This window comes from Pelmatolapia mariae, linkage group LG5 (assembly GCF_036321145.2).
Source record: "Pelmatolapia mariae isolate MD_Pm_ZW linkage group LG5, Pm_UMD_F_2, whole genome shotgun sequence".
Classification (NCBI taxonomy): Eukaryota; Metazoa; Chordata; class Actinopteri; order Cichliformes; family Cichlidae; genus Pelmatolapia; species Pelmatolapia mariae.
The window spans coordinates 22,210,715-22,232,141 of record NC_086231.1 but is presented as its reverse complement, the minus strand read 5'-3'; positions in this window follow the sequence as shown (position 1 = coordinate 22,232,141).

The following is a 21,427-nucleotide window of genomic DNA, read 5'->3' as shown; positions in this document are numbered from 1 at the left end:
GCTAACTGCAACAGTTTCATCTGTTGCAGTTAGCTTATTGAAGCTGACTTTAAATAGACGCAGGAGCTGCTATCTATAAACCTCACAGGAACCCCTCCCCTCCTTTCCCCCATTACTGTGAAAATGCACAGTCATCCTAACTGAATATGTCAAACCGTGTCATTTTTCTGTATTTACTACCCGGTAAGGCATGACAATTTACCAAAATAAAAATAAAAACAACACGTCAAAAGTTCCCGAAAACAAATTCAACCAGTCAACCGGTCCCATACTGCCATTTGAATAAAACACAGAGTGAAACATAGACCATATGGGCCCATCCCAAACACACAAAGGAACAAATTTCCACACCGTATGCTTTACCTTGGCACTTCTTTCTTAGCCAGAGGAGCAAGCAGGCCAACAGGGTGGCACAAAGAAGCCACAGGGCAGTGAGGAGCCCTGAGTGCCACATCCTCCCAGTACCTCTGTTCCTTTGAAACCATTCTGATCTGTATTAATAGCTTTGATATCACTTCTTCATTGTGGAGTAGTGACATTCATCGTTTAAGCATGTCGGGTAATCAGATACAACTTGCAAGTGTCTGCAGCAGTCAGACGGCTGGGTGGATGTATTAAGATCATGTTTTGGTTTGTGTTAACGAGTGAGACAGTGGGTTTAGGCTTCAAAAACAAAAGGGAATTGGTAAAGTGCTAAAATAGTCAGAAGATGTTTAGGATGTTTTTGGCCCCAATCGCTCAGGCCTAGAGACCAGTCAGTTGCTAGGTGAAATTGGTTGCAAAGAGGTACACATTGTTGTACCAAAATCCTCTTTGCAATTGTTTTGGTTCCTAGCAAAATGCCACCTGTAGTTGCCCGTAGTTTACACCGTAAGAGAGGTTACAACTATAAAATTTATATAAATACTGCAGTCAAAAATGTCCAGTAAAAGCACAGTTACAAGCAATTTTATTAATTATATAAATATGTACTAAATGCAAATCAATTAATGAAACAACATTTAAAAAAATCCACCAGTCCTGGTGAATATTAGGTTAGGAAATAAGGACATATAAGCTATTAAAATTGCTCCAATACTACTACACACAATTCCAGAACAAAGCCAAGTGGCATCATGATCCACACTGCCCCAAGTATGCACACTGGCTACTGCAAAGAAGCCCTGAAGAAGACAAAGGACCAGGGTTAAAATTCATGTCTGATCTGCTGACAATTAGCAATTGTGACAATTTCTGAAACAAGTAAGCATGCTTATACAAGTTTATGTGCACTCGAGCTCTGACTTCAGTTTAAGAGATGAGGCCTGAGCTGAGGAGGAAGGGTCTGACGTTTATCCAGATTGTCTCTTTCCTTCATGTGTTCACTTATTTGGTGAAGGAGACTCCTTCGCCAATGATAAAACGTAGGTTTAGTCCTTCATATCTTGAGTTTGAAGGTGCAGACATGAATTAAAATTTTCATCCATGGCATGCAAATGCCTACAAATTCTCTTCTCCTCTGCCTTTGGTGTACTACATATGTCGGCTGATCTCTAGCCACATACATAAAACATGACTAGGCAGAATAAAAATGTTCATCTTGGCCACAATATCTAAGGTGGTGGAGCTTCCACAAATGGTGCCCCCTCCTATGTATTTTTGATAGATTAATTCTAAGTTTATGAGGATGCATCAGTTTGTTGGAAGATTTAATTACAAACTAATAAAAAAAATAGAATTATTCTATTTTCTGATTAAATAACCCCAAAAAACAACTGTCTGTACCTTTAAAATTGCCGTTTGCCGCACAGCGTTGACCTCGCCAGACGATATGTTCTGTAGTTCAGTTTATTATAACTTTGCCAAATTTATTTAAAGAGCTGACAAACTGGTTTAATGTCTCTCTGCTGGTACAGTATGACATATAACAGTGGTGTCATGTTAAATGGGGTCAGTGTTTTTTAAACCGATGGCTGACTTTGCAGCCAGCAAGCTATGCAGCCACGTGACAATGACACTGGAGTGGCTTTCATACCAACACAGGTTAAGATTACAGCAGTGAAGCACAGGCAGACTGACAAAGAACATGCATTATACACACAGCTACAGTATATTTTTGAGGACCCCCACTAATATAATGGACACCCCAACCCATAATCTTAGCAGCATACCCAAATGTTTGACGTATCCTAACATTAAACCAAATCTTAACTCTAACACCACGTCCTCACCTTTTTCTATAAAAAACCTTTCAAGGTCTCAAAGTCTAATTCTGTGGCATAGGAATAGATTAAGACTTTGGGCGCACATACACACCCAGACAAGCTCATGCATCATGATAGTTTAAAAAAGAGCTTTAAGTTAAATGGTTTTCTATTGTTGTGATTCATCAACTCATGTCATCTGTGAAGGTCACGACTCACAGCAGCCCCTTTAAGAAAACACCTTCCCTTCAGTAAAATGACCTCTAAAGCAGATACATCACTGTGGACAAAAGGCAGCTTGTCATAAACACACAATTCAGGTGGTGTTTGTGCTCCCGCTCTTTGTGCACCATCTTTCGAAAAATTGTGTGCCCCTGGTGGTTTGAGTGACATGCAGCTCTCTCCTGAGGCGAACCCCAATCAATAGCACCATTTCCAGGTAATCCCTGCTCCTGTCTTCCTGACACTGTTAACACTCACACTGGCTGTAATAAACCAGATAGATCAATACAAGACCAGTTCAACACAAAACACTTCCATCTCAGCTAATGCAGTGATATGTGGACTGGATATCCCTGCAATCTGATCCCTCACCATCTCTAATTATCCAGTTGTCTGTAATATTCTGTAATTTATGTTGTGATTAAAAGACTGTGATTATCTATCTATCTATCTATCTATCTATCTATCTATCTATCTATCTATCTATCTATCTATCTATAGATATATATATATATCTATATATAGATATATATGTAGACATAAAGAATCATTTTTTAAAACATTTTTTTCATAGATTGACTTTTCCATAGTAATTTGGGTTAATTTTTTTAATTTCTGCACTGCTACATTAAATGTTTTAACTACAGGTTACATGTTTAGTAGTTACAGGTAAAACTGACATTTTTGCTTACCAAATAGTCACAAATAAAAGAAAATGTTTACATTTTTGTCAGATATGGTGAAACAGAGTCGTTGCATTTGCTGTTTGTGAATGAACATGATTAACATTGTGTCAAGCCCTCAAAGGCCCATACTGAACCAGGAAAACCCTGCTTATTGGTGTGTTTTAGTACCTTAAGTCAATCTAGGACGAGTATATTGTCCTAGATTGTCCTAGAAGTATTTTGTAGACTTAACCTTTAATTAGCTATGAACTTAAAACATGAAATTATTCTAAAACTTGTTGGTTGTTGCTTTATTGCTGCTTCCACCATAGAACTGGCAAAGCAAATGAGATAAGAAATTATAATCTTTTATTAGTAGTAGAAAATAGTTTGTTAGCCGGCTTAACGTGGCACAACTAACAACTCAGGGGCTTGACATCAGGTTTAAAAAAAATAAAAAAATGCATTTGTGTTCCAACGATTCACAGATTTAAGACAAGTACAGACTGACCTGGCATTGCATCAAGTTAAAACCACTGTGGTAAAAATTAATCAGAATGAAAAATAGATAGTGAAGCAAAAGGCCATTTTGAGGTCAGCACTTTGCTCCCTTTCAACATAAATCCTGTACGCTATTGCTCTCCCTGATCTTTAAATAAAGGGGGGAAAAAACCCTGACAGATCCTTGCTTAAACTCACAGTCAGCCAAGAGATGGCGGCAGCATCAGACCTTCCCCATCGCTGTGTTTATGAGCACCGGAGAAGCACACGCAAAGCTTTAGCCAAATGAATCATGCACTGAAAGTGTCAGTGGAAATTTTGTTAGATTTTATTGCAGTTTAATCAGCTCAATGAATGTTTTAATAGGCTGATATTTCAGAGAGTGAAAAGCCATGTGGTGATAAATTTTGTGGGGTGAGCTGCCCCCCACACCCTCCGTACCTCGCCCCTCTTCTCTCCTGCCTTTTTGCTGCAGAGAATTGCTAATTTAGACCTGCACAGCTATTTATCCACTTGTTGGTGCAGAGGAGTCTTATGTTATGTACCCAGATTTTTCATATTCAGGCTAAAACAGACTAAACTGTAATTAACCAGAAAGGAAAGAAGTGTGTATTTTGCTCTTGGTTAAAACTGCTCCAGCCTTTTTTTTTTTTTTGTTGAGATAGCAGCTCCCACTTTCCTCCTTTTTTCTGCATATTATTCTCTCCTCCTCCTTTTTCCATGGGGGTTTTATGAATTCATCAGGTTGGGCCACCAGGTTCCACCTTATTCTCAGACCTCCATCACCATTTAACATGTCTTTACCCCTCCTCCTCTCTCTGAGGATTGCTCTACTTCTGCATTTGTTATCCGCAATCCCCTCATTCCCATTATGTACATATCTTAATCACTCCATTTCCCCCTCTCCTCAATTTTATCCATTCCGCATTTTTTTCTTCTAGTTTTGACCTTCAGTTCCCTTGTTTCATTACTCTCTCCCATTCCTGTATTTCTTCCCTGTTTTCCTGACCATGAGAAAGTAATGGAATGCAAACTCAATGTAGCGATGACATTTTGGGCTTCAGCCTTTCCCCTTCAGGCTTTGTCTCATACACAGTTGTCCTCTGCTAGCATGGATGTATGATGTGTGGTATGACTCTTCTAATAAGGACATGGATGAGAGAATGAAGGAAGCTGGGGGCTGTAATTAAAGACCGAGGGGTCTTGCTGAATAAGTAGGGAAAGGAGGGGGCAAAATGGTGGCTATCTGCTGCAGGAACAATAAATCAACCTGCCCCGTTAGCCGCCCTTAACACTATGACTACACAGCATTCAGCCCCCCTCTTTGCAAAAGCAATTCCGTCATGTCTTGTTAGCTCATTCGTCTTCATCAGCACCAGTGGGAGGTTCAAACCCCTTCCTCATTCCCGCCGCACCTTCCAGCACCCCACCCCTCCTCCCTCCCAATGCCAGGCACCATCGGTCAAAGAAAAACCAGCCCGCATCAGCACGGCCATGGGTGTCATACCATTCTCAGACACACAAACACACACACACAGCACCGTGCAACAGCTGAAGAGACAACAGTTAAACTTAGCTTGGCCGTGCAGATCCGTGTCCCGCAGTAATGTTATTAATGAACGCCTGGTTAACATACACAGCACACTAATGGCATTCAGGGCCAATTAAGGGATGACTAATTAATGAGACATTTCCTATAAGGCTTATTGATATGTTAATTTGCAGTTATATAAATCACAGTCTTAATTGTACTGCCCTCAGCTAATAAGATTTTCATTACGTGTAATGATGAATTGTTAAGCCAGCTGAATTTGTTGATTTACCAAGGAACATTGTTTTTGAGAACACATAACAATATTACACAATGATAACAAAGTATTATTTAACAAAATGCTTTTACTTTTTGAAAAAATCTTGAGATAGCAGTTCCCTTTGCATATATTCATGCCTGGGTGGTTCCCACTTAAGAACATTATTTTAGGTCATCTCACTTCTGAGCACTGTGAGACATGACACGTCCATGCAGCAAACCTAAATGAACTGAAACATTTTTGCTGCACTATATCACAATGATCTGCACCTCAGTAGCTTTACTGTGTCAGCTGAAGTTAAATTTGATGTAATTTTCTACTACTTTGAAGGTTTTTAGGGTTATGGGGTTAGGTTAATTGGTGTTTCTTTTTGATATTAGGTACCTAAATTGCTGGGAAAAAGTTTTTTTTTTATTGTTTTTTGCGTACTTCAGATCAAACAAATGGTAATAGTAGACAAAGATGACCTGAGTAAATACAGTGCAGTTTTTAAATTTCATTCTGTCTGAAAAATGTTACCACTGGGTCTGGGGACCCAGATTGCTTGCTGTGATTAATGGAATCATGAGTTCTGCTCTCCTGAAGGAGAATATCTGATTATCAGTTTATATGCTGAAGCTCACGAACACTTTTGCAGTAGGACAATGATCCCAAACCCTGGCAAGTCCACCGCTGAACGGCTAATTTTCCACCAATTCATGTCTTGTAAATGAAAAATGCGATATAGTTTAAACTGCCAAATATTAGCCATAGCTTGATACCATTGAAATGCTACATACATAATGGGCCTAAAATAATGATTCGCTGTATATTTATATGCATGTGATTTTCATAACACTAAAAAGCTGAGTTTCACTATTTCACAAATGCTTTATTTTTTATGAGCATTTTAAAAATTGTACTCAAGTAAAAGATCTCAGTGCTTCTTCATTTTACCTTCAGTCAGTGGTATCTGATCATTTATAGAGATACATTCAGTTGGTGTTGTGTAAAGTAAAAACCAAATCCAAACTAGATATTTTTAATATCTGAAGGTACAGATGATTTCTTGCCCTTGACCCACACAGTCTGATACAGTTCAGTCTACAGTCTTCACTTTGTTTGCTCTGATTATGACTAGAGATCCGACCTGGCTGCCATAAAGAGAGCCGTTTGATCTGAATGCTGTGCCATTAGTGGTTTAGGTGCCAGTGGAGAATAATAATGCAGATAAACAATGGAAATGTCTGTTGCTCCCACACAAACAAAAAGAGGCGAGATGAGAAATCTTCAGAGCTCCAACAACAGCTTCAAAACCTTTAACTGTCTGGAAATTTCTGCCTTACTCAATAACACAACACAGGAGGCGCTTTTAAAATGAACAAAGCTACTGAGCTTAATTCCATCTCTCTGCCTGTTTAGTCATTAGTATATTGATTAAATACAACCAGTCCAGTAAAGCACTTCTTTGTCTTTTATCGCTGTACATTGGAGAGCAATGAAAAGAAAGGACAAAACTTTTATTTCGACAACATTTTTCAAAATGTTAAATCCATAAAAGCTCCAATAATGAACCTCACCTCAGCTTTTTAATCAATGAATTTGGACAACTTTGATATTAAGGACACACATTGCTGATGAGTATAAACACACAAATACACACTAACAAACATAGCCGCTGTCTATCAATGCCTCTGCATGTCACAACGCAGCCCAGACATTTGATTGACAGCTGTCAGTCTGGCTGAAGAGAGTTGACTGAAGGGGTCAGCCATGGTACCAGGAGGCCGCCTGTGTCGTCAGGAAGCGACCGGGAAAGGGGGATGGAAATAGACAAGGTCTGCTGTGGTGTTCTGGGCTCTCCTCTGCCTCACCCCAGGGGGACAGGCTGGTGAGATGGTAAGAAAGAAAGAGAATAACAAAACTCCAAAATGTGTGAAGCTGTTCAGAAAGGCAAAACCAAACTATGTAGTCACATCATGCACATACCCTACATTAGAGAGCATGGCAAAAGCAAATTCACACTTAAATATGTCTAAAGTATTTGCCTATAGAGTTTGATCTACAGAAGAAGGGTGAAGAAGATGATAGGAAGAGACAAATAAATTAACTCAGGAGGAAAATGCACCTCACGTCCTCCTCCAGCCTGCTTGATACAAACGAGTAAAAGAAAGAAATGAAAGGAGACACGAGACGAGAGAAAAGCTAAATGGCTGGAGGGAAGCAAGAAGCATGCAAGTTAAATAAGACTGTATATTTTTGGTCACTGTCTCAGTGGTGCTGAGAGGAAGAGAGACCGGAAGAGAGAAAGGGCTTCTAAAGGAACAGAAGAGAATGTCAAAAACAGACAGCCATATAGACAAAAGCAGGATGCTGAAAACATTCACCTTTTAGAGGTAAGGGGGAAAAAAGCAGGCAGATAGTCAGAGAAAAGACTGCTAGTGTTGACAGAGGCTATTAACAGTCAGATGGTACAATGAAAGACTAAAAGGAGAAATGGAAGGATCAGGCTGTATTCACAATGAAGATGGAAAGCGACAAAAGAGAGCAAAGTGCAGAGAAAGGCAAGGAAATGTAACAGAGGAGAAGCTGTCAGCGGTCTGTGGTCCTTTGGTCCATGCTAACCTAAACCTTCTAACACGGCTGCTGGTCACATGCACGGAAACACACACACACATGTATTGTTACCCACACACAGAAACACACAGAGATTCATTCCTCTTGCAGACTGTCTGATCCTCTCTCCTCAGGGAGGTGTTAGTTTGGAAGAATCCAAGGGGCTTCGTTTGGACACCAAAGTGAGGGGAGCAATAATTCTCTCTCTCACTCCTTGTACTTGGCAAAGACACACCCATCGAGGCAAAGTACACACACATGCTCACACAAACCCACACACGCTGAGCAAAGGTAAGCATGGAACAGTCTGCACTTTTACTGTGGTGGTCGCCTCTCATATAAGATCAGATTTTTGTCCTCATCACTGTAACCTGAGTAAACCACCAACATGAAGAGGAAAGCTATAGACAGCTGACAAAATAACACAATTCCAGACTGATTTTTCTTTCAAACACTCACCTTTCCGAACCAAAACTTGGATTCATTTGTTAAATGTATACAGCATAAATAAAGTTAGGCTTTGGCTCACAACACAGAACTGTGACCGAAACATATTTTGGAACTTTTATAATGTGTAAAATTTAACTAAAGATGGCAAATATACACATCCCATGTAATGTGTAAAGGCCCATTTGATAGTTATGTCAGCTTGTCCCTTCTTACCTTCTAGGTTCTGGCGCTTTTAATTTACACTAACAAGTACAGCTTCAAGAGGACTTATAGCAGTGAAAACAATGAGTGTGGAAAGTTGCAGCTCTACAGATCAAGCAACCCAGTAATGAAATCTATCACCAGCTCTAACATTAGTTTATTGTCAAATAATTTCACATAATATGTCATCAGTAGGACAGAGGGCTACACATGAGCCTGAAAACTGAGCCCAGTGTTTTCTACTCTTATTTTATTTCTTATTTTATTCCAGGTACTGCCATTATGTGAGTTGAAATTGACTTTTTATGAGGAAAAAACTTTGCAGCCTTTTTGTGTTGCAAGGAGACAAGTTACTAATATGAAGCCATTTACAGTGTGACACTCACAACTTGCTGTGTTTGATTTCATACAAAATTATCCTAAAGAAATTCACACATGTCGACATGTATTGAGAAATTAAGGGCAATGATTAAACAAAGTAGAGAAAGTACAGAAATCTCAAAAAAGATGGTTAAAAATATTTATATTTTGGTTAATGTTAGAGATATACTAGATTATTAGACAATGCGTATTCTATATTTCTCACAAATTTTCCCCTATCTCAGTTATTGTGCTGAAGTTTGCGGGAATACATATGCGAGTAATATGAAACCTCTATACTTGTTACAGAAGAAAGTGGTACGAATGGTTCATAATGTTAAATATAGAGAACATACAAATAATCTGTTTATAAAATTGTTGAAATTAGAAGATTTAGTGACATTACAAACATAATTAATCATGTTCAAGGCAAAAAATAATACATTACCTCCAAAGTTACAAAGTTTATTTGTAGTGTGTTCAGGTAGTGGGGACTGTAAAAGGAAATTTTATTTTAAGCATCAGTTTGCCAGGACCACACAAAGGCAACCATCTAGTGGTATTGTATACTGTTGATTATGTTGTTTTGTTGTTTTGTTTTGCATTGATAAATGTAGATAAATGTTAGAGTGCTTTTGGGGTTGTAGGTGCCCACTTGTAAGTTTATTTGGAACTCAGATAGGGGTCAGGTGCTAATAAGAATTTATTCTTCTTCCTGCTCCTTTTCACTCATGGGTGCAGTGTTATATTAATGAGAATGAGGGTTTGTCAGTAAGAAATGAAATACTGTTGAACCATGTGTGAAACAAATAAATAAAATGAAATGAAAGTATGTATTACAGTAGGTTATTCTTTTTAAAATTCAAACATTGGAAAAATACGTCAAAACGAATTTGTTTTTGATAGAAGTAAACCAGTTAGAATGTGTGTGTGTGTGTGTGTGTGTGTGTGTGTGTGTGTGTGTGTGTGTGTTTGAGAGAGAGAGAGAGACCAGATCAATATCAAACAGTGCTGTGACACCATATTCATCCTAGGGGCCTATCAGAGAGAATGTCAACACCCTCTGGTGAGATGACCTCACCAAACACACACACACACACACACACACACACACACACACACACACACACACACACACACACACACACACACACACACACACACACAGTCTCTGTGTCACCTTTTTCCCCCAATTCATTATTAACAAGCTTGCTGGGCCTCATTAGCAGAAGGCCACACAATGCTGCTTCCACAAACAAAACAAAACGCTCCCCAACAGTAATTGCCTTCTTCCTCAATGTCTCCGCCTCCAAGTCTCCTTCTTCAGCTGACACCTGCTGTGGAGAAGTTTAACAGGAAACAAATCGACAGACCCAAACTGGCTAGAGCTGCCTCTCTACGACCACCCAGTCCTTCTTCTCAATTTTAGTGATTTCTATTTATTTAATCTGGTATTTCAAAGAATCTAGAGTTCATCGTATAACTCTTGTCCTCTGTTACACCTCCTCCAGTTTGGCTCTCTTCTAATCTCAGTGTGCATAACACTGTAAGCTTGAGAGTTTATGTTTTTGTCTGTAACACCTCTGCTGAAAAACACGTTTATAAGCGGCAAAAACATAAAGGAGGAAAGAGGAAAAGAGGAGCGCGAGAAAGACAGCAGGAGAAACAACAAAAATAGGTAAAATAGACAGAAGGAATGCTCCACTGCTTGGCTGACACACATGGGGTCTCTGCAGACTGAAAGGATGCTAGGAGAGGAAGGGAGATGGAGAAAGAGAGTTGTGTGGTGTGGTGAGCAGCATCCATCCCTCCTCCCTCACTCCGCCTCCCTCTACCCCCACAGCAAAACTGTATGCTTGGCTTCTCCTGGTTTCTTTAGCATTCCTCCCCATCCTCTCCCAAAGCCTGGGAGAGGACCGAAGCAGACAGCAGGGCTTGTCATAGTCGCAGGCCTAGGTCCAAGCAGTGTGTGTGTGTGTGTGTGTTTTAACATGTGTATGTGCACTTCATTTATAACGTTTGGCTCCTTTTTTCTCTGAATGTCGACATACTGGCACAACTAAACCACAACTGATCAACCTGAATGAATAAATCTTAACTTGGAAAAAACCCCACAAATAAAGAAAAGAAAACTTACATAAATCAGTCCCAGTCCACAAATATGTAATTATGTGCATTTTCTTTAAAATGTGACAATGTTCAGATGTGTCTGTGTTGACATATAGATTAAATTGGATAAATGTATATGCATAAAGTCAGTTTATGAGGAAATATTTAAATGAACTTATCTGTCAATTTTAGAAACCAATTTCCTTTTAACCATATCAAGCTGACACAGCTAAACATCACCACTAGCAAACTTGGAAACTACACCATTGTCTTTAAGAGAGTAATGTGTTCCTCTTTATCAGAAATATAATCATCCATCACTCTCTGACACACACTTAACACATGCATTTTTTTTTAACATGTTTTTATACATTGAACATATATTGTTGTTTTCAATCACTTCACATTATTTCTTGCTCTTACTAGGCAATTTTGTAACCATCCTCTTTATCAACTATTCCTTTGCTTGTTTGCAACAATTACTGATTTAATGCAAATTTTTCTTTTGTTATTTCTTTAAATTATTGAACCATTTTAAGACCAAAAGTTTAATTAAATTAAATTAAATTAGATTAAATGTATTATTTTTTCATGATATCAGCAGTATATTTCCTAAAAGATGACAAGAAACAACATAAAGTAAATGATAACAAATGTTACTTGCAACTCGTGACCTACAAAAACAAAACAAGAAAACTTCTGGTTTTCAAAAACTGTATTCCATGGTAACCACATGTGAATAAAGTAGGTGGAGAAGGAAGAGATTAAGAAAAAAGAAAGTATCACTAGTGGGAAAGATTATTAGAGGATGCAACAGGCCTGGAGTTTTTAAAATAAAACATGGCATGTTGTGCATGTCGGTGAATCTTAAGCCAACAGCAGACTTCTTTCGTCATGGATGTGGTTCCCAGTTGGTGCAGCTGTGGGAGAGCGACGGCAGGTAAGCAGCAAACTGCAGGGTGGAAAACTAAAGAAAACTTAGAAGTGCCAAACATTGAACCGAGGCTCTCTTTAGAAGCATGTTAATCTCTGTAGACACCAATGTTTAGATAGAAGTAGAAATACAATATTGTACAACCTGCTACCGTGTGGTTTGGTTTCCAAAGATAGTTTTCCTGTTCATAGTAAGTAGGGTGGATTTTTATTACCCTAAAATTATTAGAATCACTTTGACTGAGAGGTGGTACCCTTTTTTGTATTGTTCAGCATTTTCTAAAATTAGCATTGCATTTAATTCGTTCAGAGTGAACTACATCTTGCTAGCTAGTTTGCCTGAGCTAACATTAGCTGGCAGCTGTAGCCACCTAGCTGCCCACTGTTAAGTAAGTAAGTAAGTAAAATTTATTTATATAGCGCTTTTCACAGATAAAAATCACAAAGTGCTTCACAATACAGAGAATGACAATTAAAAAGAATGAAAATACAACAAATAACAATGTAAAACAATAAAATACAACATAAAAGCAACAAATTAGTTAAACGCTTGTCTACTGAAAATGTCTTCAGCTGCTGTTTAAAAGAATCAATGGAGTCAGTAACAGGGTAAAAACAGTGGAAGACATTTCCACAACCGTGGTGCCACTGCCTGAAAGGCCCGATCACCTCGAGTTTTAAATCGAGTGTGTGGGGCCACCAGCAGACTCTGGCTTGATGACCTTAGAGCTCGGGACGATTAATGCGGCTTCATCAGGTCAGGTATAAACTGGGGAGCTTGACCATGTAGGGCCCTAAAGGTTAAAACTAACATTTTAAAATGAAACCTAAAACTTACAGGCAACCAGTGAAGGGAGGCCAAAACTGGAGTGATATGTGATCTTCTGTTGGTGCCTGTATTTCGTTGTCCTATGAGTTTTGTTATCTTCTGATGCTTTGTATGGGTTCTTTCATTTCTGTATTTGTTTCTTTTGTTCTTAGTTTAGTTAAAGATGACTTTAGGTTTATTACTTCTCCGGAGTGTCACATCTCTATGTTGGTCTTTTCATCTGTCTGTTTTTCCTGTTCAGTTTAGTCTCTCTTCCTGTTTTATTTTGGTTATTGTTGTTCTCTATGTCTCGTGTTCTATGTTTTATTTGCTTAGTTGTCTTCAGCTATTATAAGCTCTAGCTATTTCTACTTCTCTCATTAGCTTTTGCAAATATTGGCCCAGTCTCCCCTTGTCCTTTGTTGAGTCATCCCACATAGCTGTGTCCCTGGAGCCCTACAGTCCGTTTTTTTTTTTTTTTTTTTTTCATTTTTTTGGATTGCGTTTTTGCAGTTTGTTTCTTGGACATTCGCCTTTGTTCATGCCCTGCTTTATCAGCATCAGACTGTCCTGCGTTTGGGGTCTCATGTAAATCCACCACTTGCACGGCTGTAAATATAACAGTGTTGCAATGTTGACTGTAAAATTTTTCTTTTGCCCTGACTTTTAACTGAAACTAGTGAATTCCACATAATTATTTTTAACAGCCGTATGTGTCTAAATGCGTACAGAAAGCATATACTTGTTTAAACTGCATCCCATGTGTGCATCTATGTTTATTGCTCAGTGTGTGTGCTACACTGCATGTGGAAATGTGGTCTGTATGAATGAATTGGAGATCTGAGTTTGTGGAAATATGGACCCCCCCCCACAAGTCTCATGGAAGCTTAAAAACTGACATCACTGCCTTTGGCTGCACACATGCACATATCCCCCCTGTAAACTCTTTTCTGCAGCGTCTATAAATTATTCACCAAGCCTCGATTGACAGGACAGAGATCCTAATGAGAAAAATGTTGCAGGGAGACACTCAGCCGTGTCATTGCGTCCACATGAGCATGTGTAAAGCGTAAATAGGCACCATGTTTTTGCATATGTAGAGGGTGTGTATTAAAATGTGCACAGAGAAATTAATTAGCACTGGACCTGCTGGACAAGAGAAATGATTAAAACTCTGTGTAATCAAGGCAGGGCGGGAAAGAAGAAATTCACCCATTTCTTCCACACTTCCTCAGATTTATTGATACATAGCAGTGAGCAAACACATATTCTACCTTCTTCTTTTACCTTATATGTGTGCTAAGTTACATTTTTCCCCATGTCAAGAATGCGTCGGGGTGCAGTATCTTTCATAGGAGAGTCACAGGAAAAAAGGTATACATTTATCTATATCTAGCAGATATTTGATGTGTATAGTGGCGCTGTCGTAAAAATACACCTGTTTTCTAAAGCGTTAAACTTTTTTCGTTTGTATTCCAACCTCTTGGCTGCTAGCAGTCTTTCAATGGGACACAGCAAAGCAAACAGACAGAAGAGCAGATGACACAGATACCTTGAAGTTTCTATCTCCCCTACCTGTCGAATTTCTCCTTCTCCTCCCAACAACCCCCACAACACCTCTCCCTGTCTCTCTCCCTCTCTGTTACCTTGGAGTCTGGCCGTCATGCTCCTGTGGCTCCACTCTAAAGGTTACGCTGTGTACCCACCGTCACTGCCTGTCACTCCCCCACCACCAGCAGCTACACACACACACATACACAAACACACTCCATCAGTCCCAAGTACTGTCAAAGAAATACTGTCCGTAGAATCACCAACGTATCTACAGTTTGCCTTTGCAGAGAGAACGTGGTGGCAAATAGCAATCTCCTCCAAACAGCTCCTAACAGCACTGGTGATGAAGTAAGTGTGTTTGTTAACGTCTGGTGCATGTGTGACAGTCACACACACACACACACACACACACACACACACACACACACACACACACAGAAAGGCAGAAGAAATGTACATGTAAAAAAGCGATTGTCGGTGTTTGTGTGGAGTCGCTTCACCGTGGCATGTGGAATTGAAATGCTGCTCACTCAGAATTCAACAGGGTCCTCTGTCTCTCACAAAGATGAATCCTCTGCAAAATGAGATGAAGAGAGCATGTAAGATGAGCGCAGAATACTCTGCATAGTTGCAACACTGGTGACAGGATATAGTTTTAACAAAATGCCTGGAAGTTTACTGTAAAATTTAAGAAATGCATGACGTTGTTGAAGCCTCTCTGCAATCTTACATGTAGAAGCGTAATCATGGTGTCAAGTGTAGACGACCTTTATGGGCTCAAAATGTGGTCATAAATATTTTGTACTTGTAAATCAGTTTTGTACTTGTAAATCAGGATTTGTATGTGTAAAAAGAATTTGTGTGTGTGTAAAAAAGATTTGTATGTGTAAAAAAGATTTGTGTGTGCGTAAAAAAGATTTGTATGTGTAAAAAGAATTTGTGTGTGCGTAAAAAAGATTTGTATGTGTAAAAAAGATTTGTGTGTGCGTAAAAAAGATTTGTGTGTGGACTTAGCCAAAAACCCCCTGCAAGTTACACGTACGAATTTTGACCCTATTTTTCTTCCTTTCATCTGATTGGTCAATGTCATGTCAATCACAAATGTAATAATCCAATCAGAGAACAGATGGGTTTGGCTGTCGGAGGGGCGCTTTTTTGAACTGCAGGTCCTTGAAGGGTAATACAGTTTGAAGCTGGAGGATCTCTATATAAATATCTGATAGCAGCTAGGTCCGCTAACTTTCAGCAGCTGTTGAAAGGATAAAGTTGTGGTATGTCAGTGGTTAGAAATACCATCATTACTTTAGGATTAGTTTAACACAAAGTCAGGGCTGACCCGGGACCATTGCTGTGAGTCACAGTGCGCAGCATAAGAGTCCTTTCACATCGGACACAGGATGTGCTGCTAATGCTAACTGCTAACTAAAAGCAAAGGATCCAGAATTTGTTGCGCTGGCTGCTGGGCTCTGTGGGTTTTTGCGGCAGCTCTACCTGTACTAGATGCACCTGCTCCTTGTCGTTTCTATCTCTGATTTTATGTCCTCTACAAGAGTTTCGGTTTTTTTTTTTGCTAGTTCTTCAAATGTTCAATAAAAACATGTATGCTAATTCATAAGGAAGAAAGCTTTGTAATGAAGACTGTCATTTCCAAAACACTGCCCGCCCCCCCGCGGTCCGCAGCGCTGTTGAAAAGGCTGTGGAAGTCCCTGTATTAAGCACGTAGACCTGTGACACAAAAATCACCAAACTCAGACGACCACAGACTGTTTTCCTTCGTGGTGATGAAGGAAAACGCTGGGTTGGCATGTAAAAGGGCATTTATTCCCTTCAAAGACCTGCAGTTCAAAAAAAGCGTCCCTCCGACAGCCAAACCCATCTGTTCTCTGATTGGATTGTTACATTTGTGATTGACATGACATTGACCAATCAGATGAAAGGAAGAAAAATAGGGTCAAAATTCGTACGTGTAACTTGCAGGGTTTTTTTGGCTAAGTCCACACACAAATCTTTTTTACGCACACACAAATCTTTTTTACACATACAAATCTTTTTTACGCACACACAAATCTTTTTTACACATACAAATCTTTTTTACACACACACAAATTCTTTTTACACATACAAATCCTGATTTACAAGTACAAAACTGATTTACAAGTACAAAATATTTATGACCACATTTTGAGCCCATAGACCTTCATTTCTCTCTTATATTCCTAGATGTTCAGAAATTCCTCCACAGTTGGTGACGTAGTTGCTGCAGGAAAGGAATTTAACTACAAAATGACATTGGCACTTGGTAAATTTACTTTTATGCAAGAATATAATATATAGTGGCAACCATTTGAATGGAGTCCACTATTGCAAATCACGCTTCACACAGACTAAGAGCACCAACATGGTTTCTTCAGGCGTGCAGTGCACAGCCTACAGACAGCTTTGTCAAAAGTCATCTACATCAGTGGTCCCCAACCCCCGGGCCACGGACTGGTACCAGTCCGTGAGTCGTTTAGTACTGGGAAATTTATGGTTTTCAGGGTTTTTATCAGTTTTTATTGTTGTGTTTTTAAATATTTTTATTGTTAACTCGGTTTCCCTGGGTCTTTTTCTGTGTCTTATGAATAAATCCTCTTTTTTTTGGTACAAATTTTATTTTGTTGTATTTATCAGCGACACCTTAAAGGCCGCTCCGTGAAAATACTGTCGGCCATAAACCGGTCCGTGGCGCGAAAAATGTTGTGAACTGCTGATCTACATATTTTATTTGTTTACTGCCACCAGGGGGCAGCATCATGAACAAGCAGTCTGTGAGCTATGCTTGCTTGAACTGTTATAGCATAGGAAGGTCTACATTGAAACAAAGTGTTAAAAACAATAAAAAGTAACTAAATAAACCAGGTAAAAGTGTCCAGTAAAGCCACTAGCTATGCTTCTCATGCTTTACTTTTTGATATTTGATGTGTCTTCACATTTCTCCTGTTTTCCAACCAATCACCATTCAGCCTGTGCATAGCGTCATCTACGTTGAGCTATGTGCAGTTGTATTGTTGAAGGGCTGCAAAGAAGCATGATTTCATAGGTTGAAAATCCTTCTCTGTAGTCTCCGCGAAGGAACTTTATGGTACGCAAATGGACCCAACTGCTGTCCAACAAATGAAGCATGACTTCCAACCATTGCAAGAACTTGCATTGGTTTGAATTGCATTTTTGATTTACTGCTGCAGAAAGAAATGCATTGACAATTATGACTCAAATATTAACATCCTGTCTGTTAACTGCTTCAAAGAATAGTAGCTACATGTATATCACTTCTACATCTGAATGCATATGATATAAATGCACACAAAGAACATATGTACACTAGAATGGAGCTGTTTTAATTTGCTGTTAGCCATTTAATGACACTTTGAACTTTCAGTGTAATTATGCTGACCTCACACACCTGGCACACACACAGTTTGAAGAGCTAAAATAGAAATCGCACATGCAGCTGCTTGGTGTGGTGTCTCAGTGAAGTTCTCTGTTGTTTAAAGAATACACATTGTTTATTCATATATATCTGTCTCTCCTAACTTTTCCTCTCATCATTCTACCCCCCTTCTGTCTCTCCTTCATTCCTCCTCTCTGTGGGCCATCCGTGGAGCGTTCAAGCGCTCTGGCGACATGCATCGCTGAGTTCTCAACATCTTGTCTCGTCACGGCAATTACACACACACACACTCGCACACTTACACACATTTAACATACTCAGTACACTCGAAACATATTTCAAAGAGTCTTTTATTTTGAGCGCTACAATATATTCTTGAAAGTCATAAGATAAAAAAATAACATGTTTCGGGTGACTTATAATGAGAAAAACTGCTTGTATCTCAATTGGATCCACCGTTTTGATTCAAGAAAAGACAACTGCACACTGCCTCACACGCTAACGGGACGTATAGTGAAATTCAGGAGTGAAAGATGGAGGGAGTGAGCAGGTGGTCTGAGAGGTCAGGGCAGGGATCAGTCACTGACCCTCTCCACACTACTGCAAAAGGATAAGGGTTAATTAACAGCAGACTTTAATCGCCTCTGATGAATGATTCATAGCTTCCTAGTCTATAACCAGTATTTAAAACACATGGACAGAGGCAGAGCCAGCATGAATTATTCAGGTCCAATGGTAGCCCACCCAACCCCACATTTCACTCACACTGAGCGCAGACAGAGCTGAATTTCAGTCTGTGGGCATCTAGCTAGCGTGATAAAGAGTTTACAATCAGTGCACCACAGATTTGCACTGAATAATCTGACAAAATCTGAGAAAAGGGTTAAAGTGATAATTATAAGGCAATCTCCTGAAATGAAGTTATTTTTCAAAAAAAGAGGCAGCATAAGAAATGAAGAGAAATTTTGGAAGATGGCTGCAGAACAAAGATAGATGAACAGAAGTGGGGGAGGCTGAGATTTACTGTCTCGGCTGTGAATGCAGCAAATAATAAGTCACCAGCTAAGCAGCTTTGATATATTCTTAAAATCCATGGCTGTCTTGTCTTTGCTCTTTCAATACGCCATTCAACCCCTACCCCTTCATCTACTCCTGCAATAAACTGGTACACAGGAAGCTATAGGTATAGCTATAACTAGGGCAAAATGCAATGAATATGAACAAAGAAGAGTTTGAGAGTTTCATCTCAGTAAAATTATTAACCTGCATCCCCAACCTGTCAGACATTTTGTGGTAAGGGGCATTTGGAAAACTTTACATTATACCATTTTTTTTAACAAACAATAGGCCAAATATATATGTGTGAAAACGAAATACACTTTTACTATTTCCACTGGAATTAAGATGGTAAGTAGCACCAATTGCACTTGATTAACTGATCAACATCAAGCATGTCTATGAAAGCTTTGTGAGTTTGCTGGTTTGGTGCATTATGTGCAGGTACAGTATTTGTTAACATAATGCCATGGAGGAGCGATATAAGCAGTTATCTTAGAAAAGCAACTGTTGCTGCTTCTCTAAGGTCTGTGAAGGGTTAAGCAATTTGAAATCCATAATTCGGCAGCGAGAAAGATTACTCACAAGTGCAAAACGTTCAAGACAGATGCCGATCTTTCCCCGAGTGAACGTTCCAGCAAATTCACCCCAAAGTCAGACTGTGCAGTGTTCAGAGAAACTGCAAAAATCCAAGAGCTACATCTCAGAGGCTACATTCCTCAGTTAGCATGTTAAATGTTAAAGTTCATAACTATACAAACAGAAAAAGACTGGAAAGTATGGCTTGTTTGGAAGGTAGAAAGCTGCATCTCTTTAAAAATAATTTTGCCAGCACGGCTTGGACTTGCAAAGTTGCATCAGAACAAACCATAAGACTTCTGGAGCAATGTCCCTTGGAGTGACAAGACCAGAGTGGGGATGTTTGGCAAAAACCAAGCATTATATTGGAATAAACGCCTCATACCAACTGTCAAACACAGTGATGGACGGGTGATGATTTGGGCACCTCGTGCTCATTGATTGAACTCCTCTGTAAACCCAAGTATTCAAGAGTCAAATGTGAGCCCATCTGTCTGACAGCTAAAGGTTGACCAAAACTGGGTCATGCAACAGGACAATGGACCTAAATACAGCAGCAAATCTACAACAGAATGGCTGAAAAAGAAAACAAACAAATGTACTGTTTATAAGGTTGGGGAAACCTGCAGTCAGCTGAGACTGAAGAAGTCACTTTGATGAGTCACAAAATGTTTCTCCCACTGAAAACGCTACGTCCAGATGAACAGAATCAGCCTTTGGGGATTTATTTACCTGGATGATTGAGCATGCATCAAGACAAAAGAAACAAGGAGTTGCAGTGGTCCACTCAAAGTCCACAACTCAACATGTATGAAATGTTGTGACCTTAAGAGAGCTGTGCATTATGATGAACTGAAAAAAAAGTGGATGAACTGAAGTGAAGTGGAGGATAAAGAAAAATAAGAAAGCAAATAATAATCCTAATAAATAACATGTTCGAAGAGGAGTAGGAAGAGGCATAAGCTGTTTTTAATCCTACCCTAATAATAATCACTTTTACTTCCTCTTTATACCCTTTTTGCCACATATATTAATTAATGACTGTGAACAACAACTGTGAAATATCCTAAAGTATTATTTATTGTGGCCAGTTTTTTTAATGGTCAATTAGGGGTTTCTTTTTGTGAGAATATTTTAAAATTAAGAAATATACTTCAGCTAAATCTTTCTTTATTCTTCTCAGTGTGATTTAAAGTTGAACCTCGACTCAGTGGACTAAGTAGACTATGTCCAAGTGGTTCTTTAATCATCTTTAATAATCTGTAAAAGAACTGCAACTCTAAACCTTTCTACTCTGCATATGTTACCCCTGTTCTTTGTGAGTTCAACTCAAATGGAAATGTTTAACTTTGAAATCTGAACACTACATTTTTTTTTCTGCGCATAGCTTTACGGCTGTCTTGTTAGTTCAGTTTTATTATTCAAGTTCAAGCCAAGCTCAATCAAACATATCTTTAAACAATCCAAGGCCTCATGACCACATGCTGCATTTTTATTACTTAATATGGGAAGAAAAAGAACGTAAAACACGATATTTTGCTTAACAAGCTGCTGGCGTATGCCCTGGAGGTACTTACTAACAAAGTGTCTGGAAAGCTGAAGTGAAAAAGCTGTGCATATGAAACAGAAGAAACGATGCCGCGTCTGAACCACACATATGCTAAAGTTGATGACTTAGAGGGGGCAGGTATACAAGCAGCTTCTTAATCAGGTGTCCAGAATGAGCAGAAAACACATAGACACTGATTAAGAGAGAGGAGAGGCATAATAGAATAAAAACACTTATTCAATGCACTTTTAAACTGTGAAGATAGGGGTTAATGCTGCAGAGGGAGGAAGGAGTTGCCCTTTTAGACACGATATGTGCTAATGGGGACACACATGTACTCGTGTCTTTTTCTTTTCTTTTCTCACAATGATTCCTTTTTATGTCACATCTCATTTCTCCTTTTTGGCTTTTGGCTTTATTC